Here is a 16,963-nt window from a genome sequence, read left to right as displayed (position 1 = left end):
AACCAGGATGGCATAATAACCCTAAGAGTGCAGTAGTGGCAAGTATACCTTGGTGGTGCTTGACAGCTCTCTAATTAGACTCAGGGCCTGCTCAAAAGAGAAAAGTTATACCTGCTACTAGAAACCTAACCAACTACCAAGGGCCAGTTAAATCATAGATCTTAGAGGAGAACCTACAACTGCCACTTTACTAAACCATTATAATCCCCGACAACCGTCTAAACATTTGCTCTTCTACCCATGGGTAGGTGTAGTGCTCGTCCCTCATCAAGCAAACTTCTCTTTGCAACCGACTAAGACCACCAACTATTCAAATGTAACTCTGTGGAGCCCAGTCACAGTGGATTCATCTATAAAGCACTCCTTCACCTAGTGCCCGGGGAGCACTGCAGAAGAGGGAATGGAAAGATTGTAAGAACCAGATTAAGGAATTTTCTGTGAAATTGTTGTGTTTTCTGGTAATGTCTGAAGCTACATGTGTTAAAAAAAAAAAAACATCTCATCAATATGATTATGTAAACATGAGCCAAACAAAGACATTAGAAATACCAACACGGATGAGGGAAAGAAGACATGGCCTTCATCCTGACCCAAAAGATTTACAGGCACAAGGGAATGTTGAAAGTGAGAGAAATAGTCTTCCTTGGGAAGAGTACACCAATTAGTCTTCCAATTCCAAATAGTCAGTCTTTAGAACATACACTAAGTAACATTTTACAGAGTGATCAGGTTTTATATATATATATATATATATATATATATATATATATATTGCATGCAACAACAATTAATGAAAAAAAAAGAGGCCAAGAATTCAAAAAAGATCAAGCCAAATGTATGGAAGCATTTGGAGGAGAAGAAGGGAAAAGGGAAATGATGTAATTATATTATAATGTCAAAAGTAAAAGAAAAAGTAAAATATAATAATAATGATGATGATGATGGTAATGATTTGTTACCTGATAGTAATATTCTCCAACATAGTAAAAGTCTCAAATCTAGTGGAATAATTTTAATCAAGTATTGCATTTAAAAAATATCTATCCCTTGCTCTAAAATCTAGGTTGATTATGTATGAATGTATGTATGTATGTATGTATGTATGTATGTATGTATGTATGTATGTATGTATTTTAAACTCCAGATTTTATTCCCCTCCTGGTCCACCCTCCAACTGTTCCACATCCTATACCTGCTCTTTGCCCCCTGTCTCCACAAGAATGTCTCCCCAATCCTGCACCCCACCCACCAGACCTCTAAAACCCCCTGGACCTCAAGTCTCTTAAGGGTTAGGTGCATCTTCCCTGACTAAACCCAGACCCAGCAGTCCTCTGCTGTATATGTGTTGGGGGCCTCATATCAACTGGTATATGCTGCCTGGTTGATGTTCTAGTATCTGAGAGATCTCAGGGGTTAATTCAGGTTAATTCAGGTTAATTGAGCCTGTTGGTCCTCCTACAGGGTCGCCCTCCTCCTCAGCTTCTTCCAATGGATTTTATACTATAAACAGTGGACAAAATTCTAAGTCATACACATTAATCCAAACAGAGTAAAGTGGAATTAGTTGTATGAGAAAAGTCATTTCTAAGAATAACACCAACAAATGCTGTGTGTCACTCATACATCCATTTATCCATGGAGTGTACATTGAACACCCTCAAATATCTTCAGTTTCAAAACTTACATTCAACAAATATTTGTGGAGAAATCACCAGGTGCCAAACAGTGGTCAAGGTAGACCATCTGATTGTTCTCAGTAGATAACCAATCAGATAAGATTATCAGGAGAGATAATTCCATGAACAATCACACAATGAGGAGAATGGTGAAGGAAACAACAGAATGATGGGAGGTAGCAGTCGAGGAATATCTGTGGAGACAGCATCAGATTTGCCAAGCCAATTGTAAGACTCCATCATTAAAAGGAATTTTAAGCAAAGGGGCAGTAAAAGCAAATGCTCTGAGGCTGAGACAGATGTGAGTTAAGACAGCAACTGAAAACTGGAAGCACAAGGGCCATGTAAGAGGGTGGTGTTGAATGAAGTAGGAAATGTGGGCAAGACCGGTCCATGCAGGGCTTCCCAATATGAGACTCCCTTCTGAATGTGAGAAGACTGCAAATGATTGTATACAAAATCACCCTTGCCTGCTAAAGGAAATCACTGACTTCTGAGTAGGGAATTGATTATAGACAACAAAACCAAAATGTTAGTGTCATATCATCTGAAGTATAACTTACAGCCTTAGGCTAGGTCTTAATAGTAAATAGAGGAAGAAGATAGATCTGAATGTTTCAGAGATTGAATTGGCTAGGAATAGAGTTATTTTAGGGAGGAATAAGACAGAAAAATAAGAAACCAATTCTAGATATATGACATAAATAATTGAATTGAGGGAGGATAAGAATGAGCCATTACTAATATTGATATAGGATGCCTTGAAAAGAGGAAGTGGTGTGTGTGTGTGTGTTTCCTGAGCCCTGGCAAGGTACGTTTTTCAAGTGATTTTTTAATATATTGTTTAAGATGCTTTTCAAAATTTAATGTATATCAAATGGCACTTGCATTTTTGAGCCTGGAATTTTAACTTTAAGATATAAATTTGGAAATTATTAGCATATAGATAGATAGCAAAAACTGTATGCCTAGAAGTTTCCATCCAAAGGAATTGTATAGGCAAATGTGCTCAGCACAAACATTTGAGGAAGAAGAGGAGAAATCAATGAAGAAGGCTAAGACATGAGCATGAAGTGGAACTAGTCAAAAACAGTACTTTTCTTTGACGCATTCCCAGTATTCACTGGTACTTTCAGCTCATCTCCCAGCTATGTTTTTAAATAGATGATCTTGGCTTTAAGCTTATTCCACAGCCTAGAACACAGAGACTTCAATAGGTAAGATTTTATGGATAGATTTACACTATATTGGACAACCAGCACCCATCTTCCTGGAGAAAAACACCAATGTGACTGATTCCTACAGGAAGTAAGTGGAAAATGGGGAGGAAAGATAGAGAAAAAGAGAGAATAAAGTTCAAGATGGGACTTCTCTGGACTGTCCTTCTCAACAGCATTGGTCTTCTTCCTCCTTCATATTATATTACAATTTCTCCAAAGGCTTCCAGGAGAGCCCAACTTGCAACTGACCAGACATGTCCATGCCAGGATAGCTATGAAACATCCCAACACAAAACAGTAAACTTCCTTGAAACATTCTAAGATTGCTGTTGTTGTTACTTGGTTATATCATTCTTAAGTATGATCCTTGTAAATGACAATGTGGTTTTATAATGTCTAAAGGTTGGGTGTGTCTGTCAAAACAGAAGGAGGGACCCTTTTGGTCACAAAGCTAGAAATAATAGACATTTTCCTATGGCCTGCTGTTGTGTGGCTTCTTAAGTTCTTTGTGGCCTGGGATCAGTTCTCTGATAATTATTTAGTAGTCCTTTCTAATTTCAGAATCCCTGGAAACCAATTGGGGGATGGGGACAAGCTATAGCAAAGTAGTTAATTTCTGTCTTTTTATATTTAATAAACATCTGCTACTTTTCAGTCTATTGGAGTTATGCAGTCAGACTAAGCTGTGATGTACCCAGTAAGGTTTTGAGCCTAAGGTATAGTTTCTTCCTTCTCTGAGCTAGGAAGTTTGGAGAAGATGGTATGATCAGATTCTCATGACTACACTGTTGGTAGATGGACTCTTTTCAACTGCATATTAAAGGTAAGGTTTATGGTAATAATTCGTTAGTTTTGCCTGGTCCTTTCCTTTAAGGATCCTTAGAGGATTGTCATGAATGGTAATGCTTACTCTTGCCACTTAGTTCTGGGCCCTCTACAATTTCTTTCTCGTGGCACCTTTCTGAAATTCATAGGGTCATCTCTTGCCACCTAACTCACCTAGAAAGATTTCTAATTCTCAATGCAATAAAGATTTTCTCTTTAACTGAAATAAGAGAGGATTAACCCAAAACAAGGTAAGCAAAGTAACAGCAATGCTCTAGGAGCAATACTGACACCAGTATTCCTGGCTGCCTAAGAAATCCCTTTGGATTTGATGTTAAAGAACAAAGACCATGAGTAAGACACAATCTCAATCTCCACACAAGCCAGCTTTTAGCCTTGGAGCAGAAAAGACTTATTGACCCACCTAACAGAGTACCTCAACAGAATAGGTTAATAGAGATTTTTTTTCCTTTCATAGCAAGTCAGGAGGCAAATGTGGCTCTTGGTTCTAGGTCCAGGCTTTAAGCGATTTTAAAACTTCCACTTTGTCCTCTTGGATTTAACATGACATGTAAAGATTCACTATTCTGTTGAAGAAGAAGGTATATGCTAGAACAACATGAGAAACCACTTGGAGAAAAAAAGCCAAGAGGGGAACTCCAGTCAACATCAGTGATTCCCACGAGGTAAGCAGTACTTGAACTTTAAGTCCTGCTGTTCTACCCCAGTGAACGACATGTGAATGAATAATGGCTTGTGCCTTCTAGAACCTGTCATGAGATTTACTCATAAAATTGTAGTCAAAATGTCTATTGTCAGCAAACAATTTTCTAGGAGATTCATTCAGTCAATAACAGAAAACACAAAACAGATATACAAGTTTTCATAGGGTCATCTCAGTCACTTAAAAAATTCTAACACTTTATATCAATGAAGCTCATATAGATTGTGTGTTTGTGGTTAGACTACTGTGTCCATGTGTGTGTGTGTGTATGTTTCTGTACAAGGTATATCAAATACTTACTGATCAACTAGTGTGACAATGGCAGGAAAGTAATGATGACAAACTCTCATGTACATTCTAACTCTAAGTTTCTAGGCTCAGAAACAAGTTTTTCAGTTAAGAATTTCCATCTTGTTCCTATCTGCATGTTTCCAAAATCTTCTTCTGAAACCCCTGCTGTGTCTGGAAGATACTGTGAACACTAATGCTGGCTGGCACGGCCTCTCAGACTCTGCTTGGTCTTCAGTGTGTTTTCTAGCCACTGGCTAATCTAGTTTAATTTTTACAAACTTATCCAGGGAAGGTACAGATTTGATTATGATCATTTCACCTGAAGAGTAACTAAACTATGAAACATAGTACAAAAAGCATCAAGATATAGGTAGCTCCTTAACAATAAAGCTTTTCTACAGCTAAATTAGATCCTTCCTGTAGTCCTCTGTTAGGTGAGGTTTCTTTTTCATACCATATTTAGGCAACTTGGGTCACCTTACTGGGTTTGTACTGCATGGCCTATTTATATTCCCGAGAGCATCAAATTATTTAATGAACTGGAGAAAAACAGCATGCTTAATGGAACCCTTTTACCTCAATGGGAAATACCTACAAAGAAGCTATCTGCATCTTAGCACTCATGATCTAACATCATTTTAGTAGGGAACAAAATTACACAGTCAGCCTTACAGTCAGCTTCCTAAAACCATTAGCCTTACCAAAACATTGACCTACCACCCTATATCATCAAACTCCTAGTTTACCCACCTGTCCACATCCAACCTTCGACACCTTTCAAACCGTCCCGCACAAACCCACATAGAAGAGTGTTCAGCCACAGGGCAACACTGGCACAAATTCCCAACAGGGAAACAAAACAAAAACCCAAAATAAAAAAAAATTAAAAAAAAAAAAAAGGAAGCATCTCTCTTAAAGTCCCTTTTCGCCTACTGCCTGATTATTCCATCCACCATGGTCACATGACGCGGACCAAAGGAATGTAAGAGCATAGCATTCATCTTGCAACTATGGCACATAGCACTTCAATCTGCATTGTGCCCAAGGTGTAATTATGAGGATTACCTTGCCAGTGTAAAGCTAAGCTTTCTTGCAGCTTTATCATTCATATAGAAAGCAATTCATCTGTCTTCTATTATGTTTGCTTTGGTTTCCTTTAGGTTCTGGGAATGTGGTCTTGTGTTTGTTTTCATGGCTGCCAATGTTTAAACCTTCCAAGTGGTTTTGGATTCCACATCTAAGCATCAAATAGCTAATGTTCAACACACACTATGTCCTTGGTTGAAACCACAGAAACTCCTCAAAAACTTGAAACCACAGTTTTTGTCATGCAACTGTTGTAAATCTGTGTTCAATGTCTTGTTTAAATTTTATTTCAACCTTTCTCTAAGTGGCTGCTCCTTTGGCAAATGGTTTCTGGGAATGTTTATATCAGAGGCACTTATGAAACTTGACTGCAGCCATTGCTGGGGATTTAAGGAGGCTAATCACTTCATTTCTGCTTCAGAGTCAATATTCTCGTGCTCACTAACTAGAGCACTAAGTGGAAAATATGCCTCTGCTTAAGGAGAAGAGAAAGGCAGTCTCAGGAGTGCAGTAGGAAGGATACTCTCCATCTCTTCTCCCTCTCTTTGGATTGATTCACATGAATAGAGAACTATCACAAGCATGGTTCTTCAAAAATGATAATTATTACATAATGTAAACAATTGTTGAAACTGCCAAAGTTCATGTGGAGGTGTGTATTGTAATAGTTTTCTCTTACCATATATTTATGAAATTTTTGTTATGAAAACCAAAAAAAAATTTTTTTATTAGTCAAAGGGAAGTTACTTACCCAAATCATGTAAAACCAGTAAGGTTTAAATAAAGAAATGGTGTTTTCTACTTTCTACTTGGGAAGAAACATTAAATTTTAGTGGTTCATGATTTGATGTGTCAAAATGACTAAAAGCAATCTACAGCAAACCAGTAGCCAACATCAAATTAAATGGTGAGAAGCTGGAAGCAATCCCACTAAAATCAGGGACTAGACAAGGCTGTCAAAATGACTTGAAAATTTAGCAATAACTATAGACTAGTTGAAGGCTACTTCATATAGATGTTAAGGAACATTTGTGATCATTTTAAAAACAAAATTGCCATTCTAGTTTTGTCAGCAAATAAAATGTTAACTGATATTGCATTCTATTGGTTAGCACATGATGAACTTCCCTTGATTTAATCACTTAAAATCCATCTGTTTCATTTGAATGTGGGTCTATCAATTAGGAATTTGGACAGTGTATACTCCCTGACATGTGCTCTTAACTAGGATAGTGTCAGAGGCTTGAACCAGTTGGAGCATTCAGCAGGGTCACAAGCCTGCTGTGACAAGCCAGGCTTATGACCCTGCTTCTTGCTTTGGTAGGCTTTCTTTATGCTTCTGTTATGGTCTAGTCACACATCCAACTGGGTATATTCATAGAGTGGATGTTGTACATGGTATCTGACCTTCCAAGGAGAAGAGAGGACTGTCAGGAGTCATGAAGGCCAGGCCCAGCACTGATATAATAAGGTATCTTTGTAGTCTTTTGATCAAAGCAAACCATTGAGAAGTTTGGTCTGATGGTACAGGCCTATAATCTTAGGAATTTGGGAAGATTTGGCAGAACCTCAAACTCATAGCCAGTGTAGCATCTTAGAAAAATCCTATCACAAAATGAAAAGATGTTAACACAGACACAGTAGAGCAAATTCACATTTCCTGCTGAAATGGATGAAGCAGTACATACACAGAATCAAGAGGTTGTTGGTGGCCATTTTGGGACACTCCAACGTGTTTTTATTATCCCTGGCCTTAAAGTGCTTGGTTGTGAAAAATCTTATCTTAGATATTTAACCTCAAGTATCTTGAAATTTTCAATCATCCAGTGACAATACAATCTCAATTTTAAAAGCAATCTAAATTGAAAAGGTTGTTTGGGTAGTGAAATGACAAATGACTTTGACCGTAATATATTAGAATCATCAATTAAATAAAAACTACTAGTATAGTTCTATGGCTATCTTACTTATCAACTTGACTATATCTGTAACCAGCTAAAACCCAAGCAAGCCTGGAAGAATTTTCATGATTAAATCACTTAATATGGGAAAAACCCACCTTGTGACTGGGCCACACCTTCTTGTGGCAGCCCACATAAAATAACACAGAAAAAGGAAGCCTTTGATACTTCCCTGCTTGCCCTCACTCTCACTGGCAAATTTATCTATCCAGTTGCTGAGACATTCCTTTGCTGATATTAGAACCTACTTCTTCTGGCTTCCAAAAGAGACTGAAGACTTGTTCTCAATGAATTCCCTGGGACTTCCTCTCCCGCTGAGGCCAGACAAGGTAGCCCAGCTAGAAGCACATACCCTGTGTCCAAACAACAACTTGTGGAATGACCCCCCCCCCCATTCCAGTTGTTCAGGACACACAAGAAGACCAAGCTGCACATTTGCTACATAGGTGAGGGGAGGCCGAGCTTCAGCCCATGTGTGCAGTTCAGTTGGTGGTTTAGACTCTGAGAGCCCCAAGGGTCCAAATTATTTGACTCTGTTAGTATTCCTGTGGAGTTCCTATCCCCTGTAGGGCCAACAATCCTTCCTCTTATTCTTCCATAAGACTCCCCAATCTCCATCACTGTTTGATTATGAGTATCTGTATCTAAGTTGGTTGCTGGTGTTGCCTCTCAGAAGACAACATGCTTCTGTCTACAGGCATAAGAGAGTATCATTAACTGAAGAATGGATAAAGAAAACGTGGTACATCTACACAATGGAATACCACTCAGCTATTAAAAACAAAGACAACATGAGTTTTGCAAGTAAATAGATGGAACTTGAGAAATTTATCCCAAATGAGGTAACCCAGTCCCTAAAAGACATACATGGTATATACTCACTTATAAATGGATATTAGCCATAAAATACAGATACCATGCTACACCCCACAGACTAAAGAAGCTAAACAAGAAGGAAGGCCCAAGCAAGAAAGTTTCAATTTCACTTAGAAGGGGGAGTAAAATAGTCATAAGAGGCAGATGGAGGATGGTAACTTCAAGGGAGTGGGTGGAGAGGGGGATGGGGTGTTTGAGATCAGGTGTGGAGAATGACAGGAGAGATGGCTAGATGGCCATGAAAATGAATGGGAATCTGCAACTGACAGGGGTGAGAAGGTGGGGGACATCTATAGGATGAAACAGAGACTTGGGAAAAGGGAGATACCCAAGAATCAATGGGGATAGCCTTAGCTGTGACTCATAACATTAAGGATATGGAACCTGAAGAGGCTACTTCCTGTAGCCAGGCAGGAACTCCAGTGGAGCATTAGCGACACTAACCCACCCACAAAACATTCAATACAAAATTTATCCTGTCTACTAGAAATTCAGGCATGGGGGATAGAATAGAGACTGAAGGAATGACCAACCAATACCTGGCCCAACCTGATACCCATCCCATGGTCAAGTTCCAAAACCTACAGCTTTTAAGCCTCTGGTGAGCTTTCTGTTAGACACACTTTTATATTTCTCTGTAAAGGGATGTAAAATTGCTAAAGGAATCAGGGACATCCATTTTGACTCCACTAGAAAGAGACTCTTGGGAGTGGGCATCTTGTCCTCAGGACATCTTGGGAGTTTCTTCTCTTTGCTGATTTTACATTCCATCGTTCACTATAATCATTTATAACCAGAAGTTCAACCTTACGATGAGCCTTGAACATTCTTCTAGACAACCATCAGACCTGTATAACTATCTTAATAGGGTACCACAACAATTTAGAATGCATGAGACAGTCCACAAGATGCCTTATATGGGCTTAGAATCACAGTAGAGGACATGGTATAAATCAACACCTCTCAACCCCATATCCACTCATACACCCACACACATAAACATACAGTCTCAGATATGTTCAAACCATACTGTAGATATTTCATGTGTTTGTAATGTTATACTATAATTTTCATCTTTATTTTTTAATCAAGATAAACAAATAAATTCACTTAATTGAAAGCAAATTTATTGGCAATTTTTCCTTTCTATAGAAATTTTGAGCAAAATTCTAAAATTTACAGCTTCATTAAAAGGCAATGTATGTAATGATCATATGAGCATGTTCCTTATACACTTAGTCTATAGCTGATGCTAAAAACATCAATGAGGCTGAGTGACCAGTATAATATAGACCTGCATGGTGAGGGCATTGTGAACATGGCCTCAAGTGCACAGCCTCACGCTAACCAAGGATAAACTATGTAATGCCGTGGCTACCTATCCAGTAACTACCTCTTTTAACTTATTGCCCTCACCTTCTTTCCTTCCAAAATTTCCTTCTTTCTTATTTATTTATCAAAGGAAAGAAACAGAAGGAATGGAACTCAAATAAACAGGTGTCCTCTGAATTTGCCCTGGAGTTATCCCACTCGAGCTCCCTGATAGCATGAGGAAGCACGGCAAACGTCTGTCCTTGTGTGGCACAGTCTCATTTTAGTATCACCTGTTTCTATTTGGAATGAAGGGGAACCCAAAAATAAATGAACTGGCTCAGAAGCCCATGATGAAAATAGCATTGAAAGACTGACTCCGTCTGCAGCTGGCCCTCACCACAGACTGCGCCGGGTCTCCACCTCCCTCCTCCACTTCCCCTTCTATGCCAGGGCAGCTTATTCACACTGCCAGTGAATACTTAACACGGAATTCTTCAAGTACCACTGCAGAGCATCCAGCAAACACAGCTCTAAACTTAGCCTCACATATGTAGCCAGAGACACAGATAAATATAGAGACCTAGAAATACATACAGAATGCCAGAGAAACATGCTCTCGGCCAGAAACATATTGTGAATATGCAAATACCTCAGTGTCTGGTACTGAAGCTTTGCCCTTTAGCACTTACCTCGCTCTGTCTTTCTCTCATTTTCTATCAGTACCATATCCCCCTCCACCAGTCTCTACCCATCTGTTTATTTTTTTTCCAATCTCCTCATTTAAAAAAAAATATGGTATCACCTCTTAAAAATAAGAAAAAATATGGTGCTACAATTCCCACTGCCAGGTGTAACATATGATTCTGCTTCTGGGAGCTGGGAAACAAAATGTATAAAGGGGGATGGGTGTGTTCAAACTTTCTTACAAAGGTTACCAGAAATGGATTCTTAACCATTTTGTCTGCACTGTGTTCATTCCTTATTAGATTTCAGGTTTGCTTTGTAGTTTAAAGAAATTGTATAATCCAGACCTTGTCATCAACTGGTTTAATTTATTTCCCTGAAATGAGAGGCCTGGCAGAGGCAAGCAAGCCTGGCAGGGGCAGGCCTGTCTCTCAGATGTCTGGATCAGCGAGCTTAACTATGGAAACAAGTGTTAAAGTGCCACGGACGACAAGTTCCACGGGTGCTTTTCACATCACATTCTATATGGATGACATCATTCTGTATACTGACCAGCACAATTGCATCCTTATGTTTGATCTACATCACAGAGATGTGCCTCCGTGAACCAGCAATTGGCACTGTTACAAATTGTCTATTCTAGCAAGAAAATGAGACTTAATTAAACCAATTAGCTAATAAATAAAACAAACATAAGAGGGAAAGAAGAAAGTCAAGACAAATTTCTCTTCCAGGAGTTAAATTCCTTGTCTAAAAGGGAAACTATTGGTATTCTAAGTATTCTAAGAAAGGATCTTGCTATATCTATACTTTATATTCCTGTTTGCAGCACTAAAGATATAGTGGAGTGAGCATCATTATTAGAAGTAGCTATTTTCAATAAGTTGCTAGAAAATGGTCATCATTAATCTGACCTACTGAGAAAGATAACAGAATAAAGGAATGGGTAGTTCTGGAGGACGTACCCTTTGCTGGCCTAGCGACCAGACATGAGTTATTGTATTTCATTTCATCTTTACAAACAGCACTGCAGGGGAGGTATAATCCTTGTTTTATGAGAAAGGAAAGTGAGACTCTGAGAGGTTAAGTAATATGCTCAAGGCCTCAAGGTTATAAGTGCAACAGCCAGAATTCAATCTGAGCTTTGTCTACAAAGCCCATGTTCTTTCCACTGAATCAACCTAGACAGCAAGTTCGGGGCATGTAAGGCCAAATTGGCAAACCCTGGTCCTGGCAAGCTTCCCCTCAGCTTAGCTGGTTTAAAAGGACAAGGTATCATATCTCCAGTTGGATCACAATAATTAGATGTGCTCCCCTGGCCTTCAAGTGATGTTGGCCTGGCTCCAGCTCCTATATCAGCATTACTCAATTGAAATCTTATCTGACCCTTGATGAGTTATTAAATCAAAGTCAAATTTAAACTGATGTTCAGAAACTCTACACTTGAAAAACAGGAACAGAACATCAAAAGACCTCTATTTGTTCACTTTGTAAATAGTTGCTTTTTAATGTAATTATTGATCTTAAAACAAAGAAAATGAAATAGATCAGAGATATTCCTAAATCACAAGTGGATAAAAGAGAAAACAGTTTATACTTATGTTCCCAAACAGGTCTGGTAGATACAAGGGCTGATGACTTTATGGCCATTTATATGTGCAAAGTGTCAAGCAGTAATAAACTGGGTGAGCACAGATGTCACCCAAATAATCCCAGGAGTACGCAAGAAGGGGGCTTTAAATAAAACAATGAACATAACTTTGAGAATGGACATTATAAACAAATGGTCTTCAAACCAACAGTAACTGGACAGCTATATTGAAGTTTGCCACCCTACTATGGCCATACAAAAGTTTGCAGAAATATATATGAAGAACTTAAATCGACATTACCAGTGATATTTGGCTTTCAGTTTCCATCAGAATAAATTTCACATCAATCCTGAAAGGTCACAGCCACAGTCCAAGCAATGCAGATCCACTTCAAGGTTCCAGTTGCACCTTTCCAATAACCTCTGTCTTCTACTTCCATGGAGCAGGGATGGCTCTCAGGAGGCTAGCCGGCAAAATCAAAATATCAGAAAACAAAATGCATCTTACATCTCTAAATGAGGATCTGCCTTCAGTTTTTTATTTTAGTGGCTGATTTGATTGATTGGAAGTTGGGGAAACAGAATAAGCACAGGGACTGTATGAGAGAGGAGAGGTGATAATCTCATTATAGATAGAGATGTATAGAGATGTATAGATGTATAGAATAGCAGTTCTCATACGGTGGGCCTTTGGGGTCAAATGGCCCTTTCACAGGGGTCATGTATCATATATTTATATTATGGTTTATAACAGTGGCAAATTTATAGTTATGAAGTACCAACAAAATAATGTTATGCTTGGGGTTCACCACAACATGAGGAACTGTATTAAAGAGTCACAGCATTAGGAAGGTTAAGAATCACTTGTTCAGAAGGGCTGCTACCACTGCCTGAAAATTCATAGTTTATTTTGTAAAATAAGATCTCAGTGGCTGAGAGAAGGAACACTGTGCAGCACCCAGGGCACCTGACACAGCAGAAAATACTCCCTGAGACCCAAAAGGGGGAATATTCTACATATTCCTTACACATTTGCAGCAGCATTATTCCAGTTTGAGTCTTGGTGTTGAAGGCTTAGTCCCCAGTCTCCAGCGCTGTTGAGAGGTCATGGGAACCTTAAGAGGTGGGGCCTGTTGGGAATGAGCTAAGTCACTGGAGGCTCAGCTTTGAAGGATAAAGTGAGACACCCGGCTCTTTCCTGCTTTTTTGCCTCTACACTGTGCCCAGATGAACAGATCCTCTGCAAAAGTCCGCCACCATAATATACTACCCACCACAGTGGAATCAACTGACCATGGATTGAAATCTCTGAAATAATTATGAGTTGTGATAAGCCTGTCCCCAGCCTTCGTGTATCTCAGATGTTCTGACAAAGTGACAGAAAGCTGGCTAACATGGCCATAGGATATTGGACTTATTCCACTGTCTAAGCTGATTGTGTTAACAGGGACTGATGTCAAGGTTTTGACCAGACAATTCTTAGTTCTTGCAGGACCCACAATTTGCTTAAGAATATGAGGGTTGTCCTTTCTGCCTTGGATGAACTATGATCATCCTGAGCCTTTCTTTGAGTGTCGAGTTGGTCCAAGGTATAAATGGATAGTGATCCTCAAACTCTACCACCTAAATCATCAGAACTCTATAGGCAAGGTACCTTTTGGATAACATGTGTATGAGTCATCAATGAGAAATATATATACCATCTCTCTACATACAACTCCCTTTTCTTTCTTTATCTCAGCTCTGAAATAACTTTTTTGCACTAATTAGACAACAGCTAGCTATCTCTGAGGGGGATGGAAAAAATAAAAGTTCATATGAGCTTCAGCAGGCTGTATCTATAGGCACCCATTCATTCAATATTAATAAAATAACTATTATTAATTGAATACTTCATTGCACACTCCATGTAGTCAACACTGGAATGCAAATGTTTATAGAACCATTGAGCAGAATACAAGTAGTTAGGTGCACAGTACAATGATAGAGACGTGCACAGAATATTCTGCATATAAAAGGAAACATCATGCAGTTAACATCTGAAGATAAGGAGAAATGATTGAAAGTGTCACAGGTTTTCTAGTGGATGTCACATCTGAATCATAATTAGGCAGTCTATTAAGGGTTGTTATAGCATGAACTACCTTCAGAATTCGGTTCCTAAATTGAGAATAAGAAAAAGCATTTCAAAGAATGTATGTATTATGTATATGTATGTGTGCATGCATGTATGTATGTATACACATAATTATGATTATGTATAATCTCAAGCTCTCCAGCAAAGTCAGATTTATAGGAAACTTCACACTCGTACACATGTGCGTGCACACTGGGTAAAGCAGCATATGACTAGACTTGCTGCAATCAACTCAATTCACAGAGAGCACAAGGAAGGTGAGATTCCACCTTTTCCAGTGTTCTTTCCACTGAGTATTCAATGAGGTTAAACTAGACAAGGCAATGTGGGTCTTTACCTGACAAAAGTCAGCCTCAGGATATGGTAGATGAGCATCATCCAGGAAGTTCTATTGAGTCTAGGATTTAGTTCTTTGATTTGTAACTCCAAGTCTTTCTCCCTTTACCTCTCATTACATTTGTCTCTGGCACAAAACAAATCAATAGATCTCTTCAGATCATACCTCAAATAGAACTAGTGAGACCAGAGGTCAGAGTCGGGATTCACTTGTAAGTAGCCATTATCAGATGAAATTTTGTCTGAGTAAAACTTTCCTCCTTTCATTAATAATAATTGCTTTTGCATAAAGCATGGACTAGATGCATAAAACAACTGGAAGAGACACAATTCAAATTCTGGGTAACTAGGAAGAATGCAAAAATTCTCTGAAGTTCTCATTATGCTGTGTGTTTTCCAAAGGCTTCGGTGACTGGTGATGTACTGATGTACACCTTTCATTGTCATTATTTATCCCTATGATTCTCTATATGGCTTTGCCCATGCAACAGACACTCCAAGTCCATAAACACAAGCCATTCAATATAAGTTATAGGTGTCCATAGGTCAGTGAGAGATGAGCAGGGGCTATATAAACGTTCCCACAGAACACTAGAGGACGACAATCCTATTTGGTATCTGACAATCAGTTGGTGGCCAGAGTAAAATTTCATTTGATCTTCTGATACATGTAATTAGCATATGTACAAAAAAATATATCTTTTTCATAAAAATATATATCTGATAACCTTGGCAGTGTCTCAATGCATATGTGCCTCCTTTGCCACCATTAATGATAATGTATTCTAGCCTGATTTTAATTTAAGACATGAGAGCAAAGGTGAAGATGACTTTTGTCTTAGGGTTTTACTGCTATGAACAGACACCATGATCAAGGAACTCTTATAAAGACAACATATATTTGGGGCTGGCTTACAGGTTCAGAGGTTCAGTCCATTATCATCAAGGTGGAAACATGGCAGTGTCCATGCCAGCATGGTACAGGAGAAGCTGAGAGTTCTACATCTTCATCGGAAGGCTTCTAGCAGAATTCTGACTTCCAGGCAACTAGGATAATGGTCTTGAAGCACAAACCCATGGTGACACACCTACTCCAACAAGACCACACCTTCTCCAACATGGCCACATCTTCTAATAGTGCTTCTCCATGGGCCCAAGCATATAAAAACTGTCACAACTTTTAAACTCTGGTCATTGACTTCGTCCTTTGTTTTATGTGACTACACTAGATTCACCACCCCAACTTACAGAGTGCTTTCTTTTTTTAATCCTCTTTTCTCCCATCCCCTTAATGTTCTGCTGTGCCAACTTTGTCCTTTGAGCAGAAAGATGCTTTGTGTCCTGACAGCATGGAAGGCTGAAGTGCACACTGTGGATGGCTGAAGTCTCCTTTTAAATGAAATACAGGGGCCATAACTCAGTTTCCCTGGCAATGAACCTCAGAAGCCATTCATCAGGATGTGGCAGACATTTATCTCCTCAAATGCGCCAAGGCAGATGGAAATAGCATCTAGCCTCCTGTCAAAATAAATAACCCAAATATTGCCCCCCGCCCTGAGAAGACCCAAGCAGATGAGCAGTCATAGATCAGCCAGCCAGAGGCAGAGGCAAAGCAAGTCAGCCGGCTGTCAACCTTTGCCCCCTCCCACCTTCCCTTGGTGGGCAAGCAGGCTCATTTCACAATGGGTGGGCTTTTCCAGGTGGGGTTTGTGCTGAACCTCCGAGAAAGACCAGGGCTAATGTGCTATTTTTCACTCTAAGTTTCCAATCAAAACCTCTTTGAGGTTATTGGAAATGGAATTTATTTTCATTTTCCACACTAAACATAAACATTTGCAAGATTGCTCCCTCTAAGAAACATTTGGGACAGCAAGCTCCCTACCTTCTTTGGACCAAATTATGCTTTAAAATCACTAGAATAATAAATTTCAGCATGCATACACTCTGTGTGTGTGTGTGTGTGTGTGTGTCATCATGCTTTTTAAAAGTTAAATTGTTTGAAATTACTTTTTAAACCAATCTTAAAGAAAGTCAGAGCCCCAAAGAGAGAGCTTAGCAGTAAAGTGTGAGGACCACTCTTGCAGAGTACCTGAGTGCCATACGTTTTAGGACCCACGTCAGGCAGCTCACAGCCCCCTGAAACACCAGCTCCAGGAAATCTGATATTCTCTTCTGATCCAATATATACATATACACACATAATTAAAAACAATAATAAATATTTTTAAAAGAAATAGGAATA

This window comes from Mus caroli, unplaced genomic scaffold (genome assembly GCF_978045245.1).
Source record: "Mus caroli unplaced genomic scaffold, Mus_caroli_1 scaffold_20, whole genome shotgun sequence".
Taxonomy (NCBI): domain Eukaryota; kingdom Metazoa; phylum Chordata; class Mammalia; order Rodentia; family Muridae; genus Mus; species Mus caroli.
The sequence above is the reverse complement of the archived record's forward strand: the minus strand, read 5'-3'. Positions refer to the sequence as shown.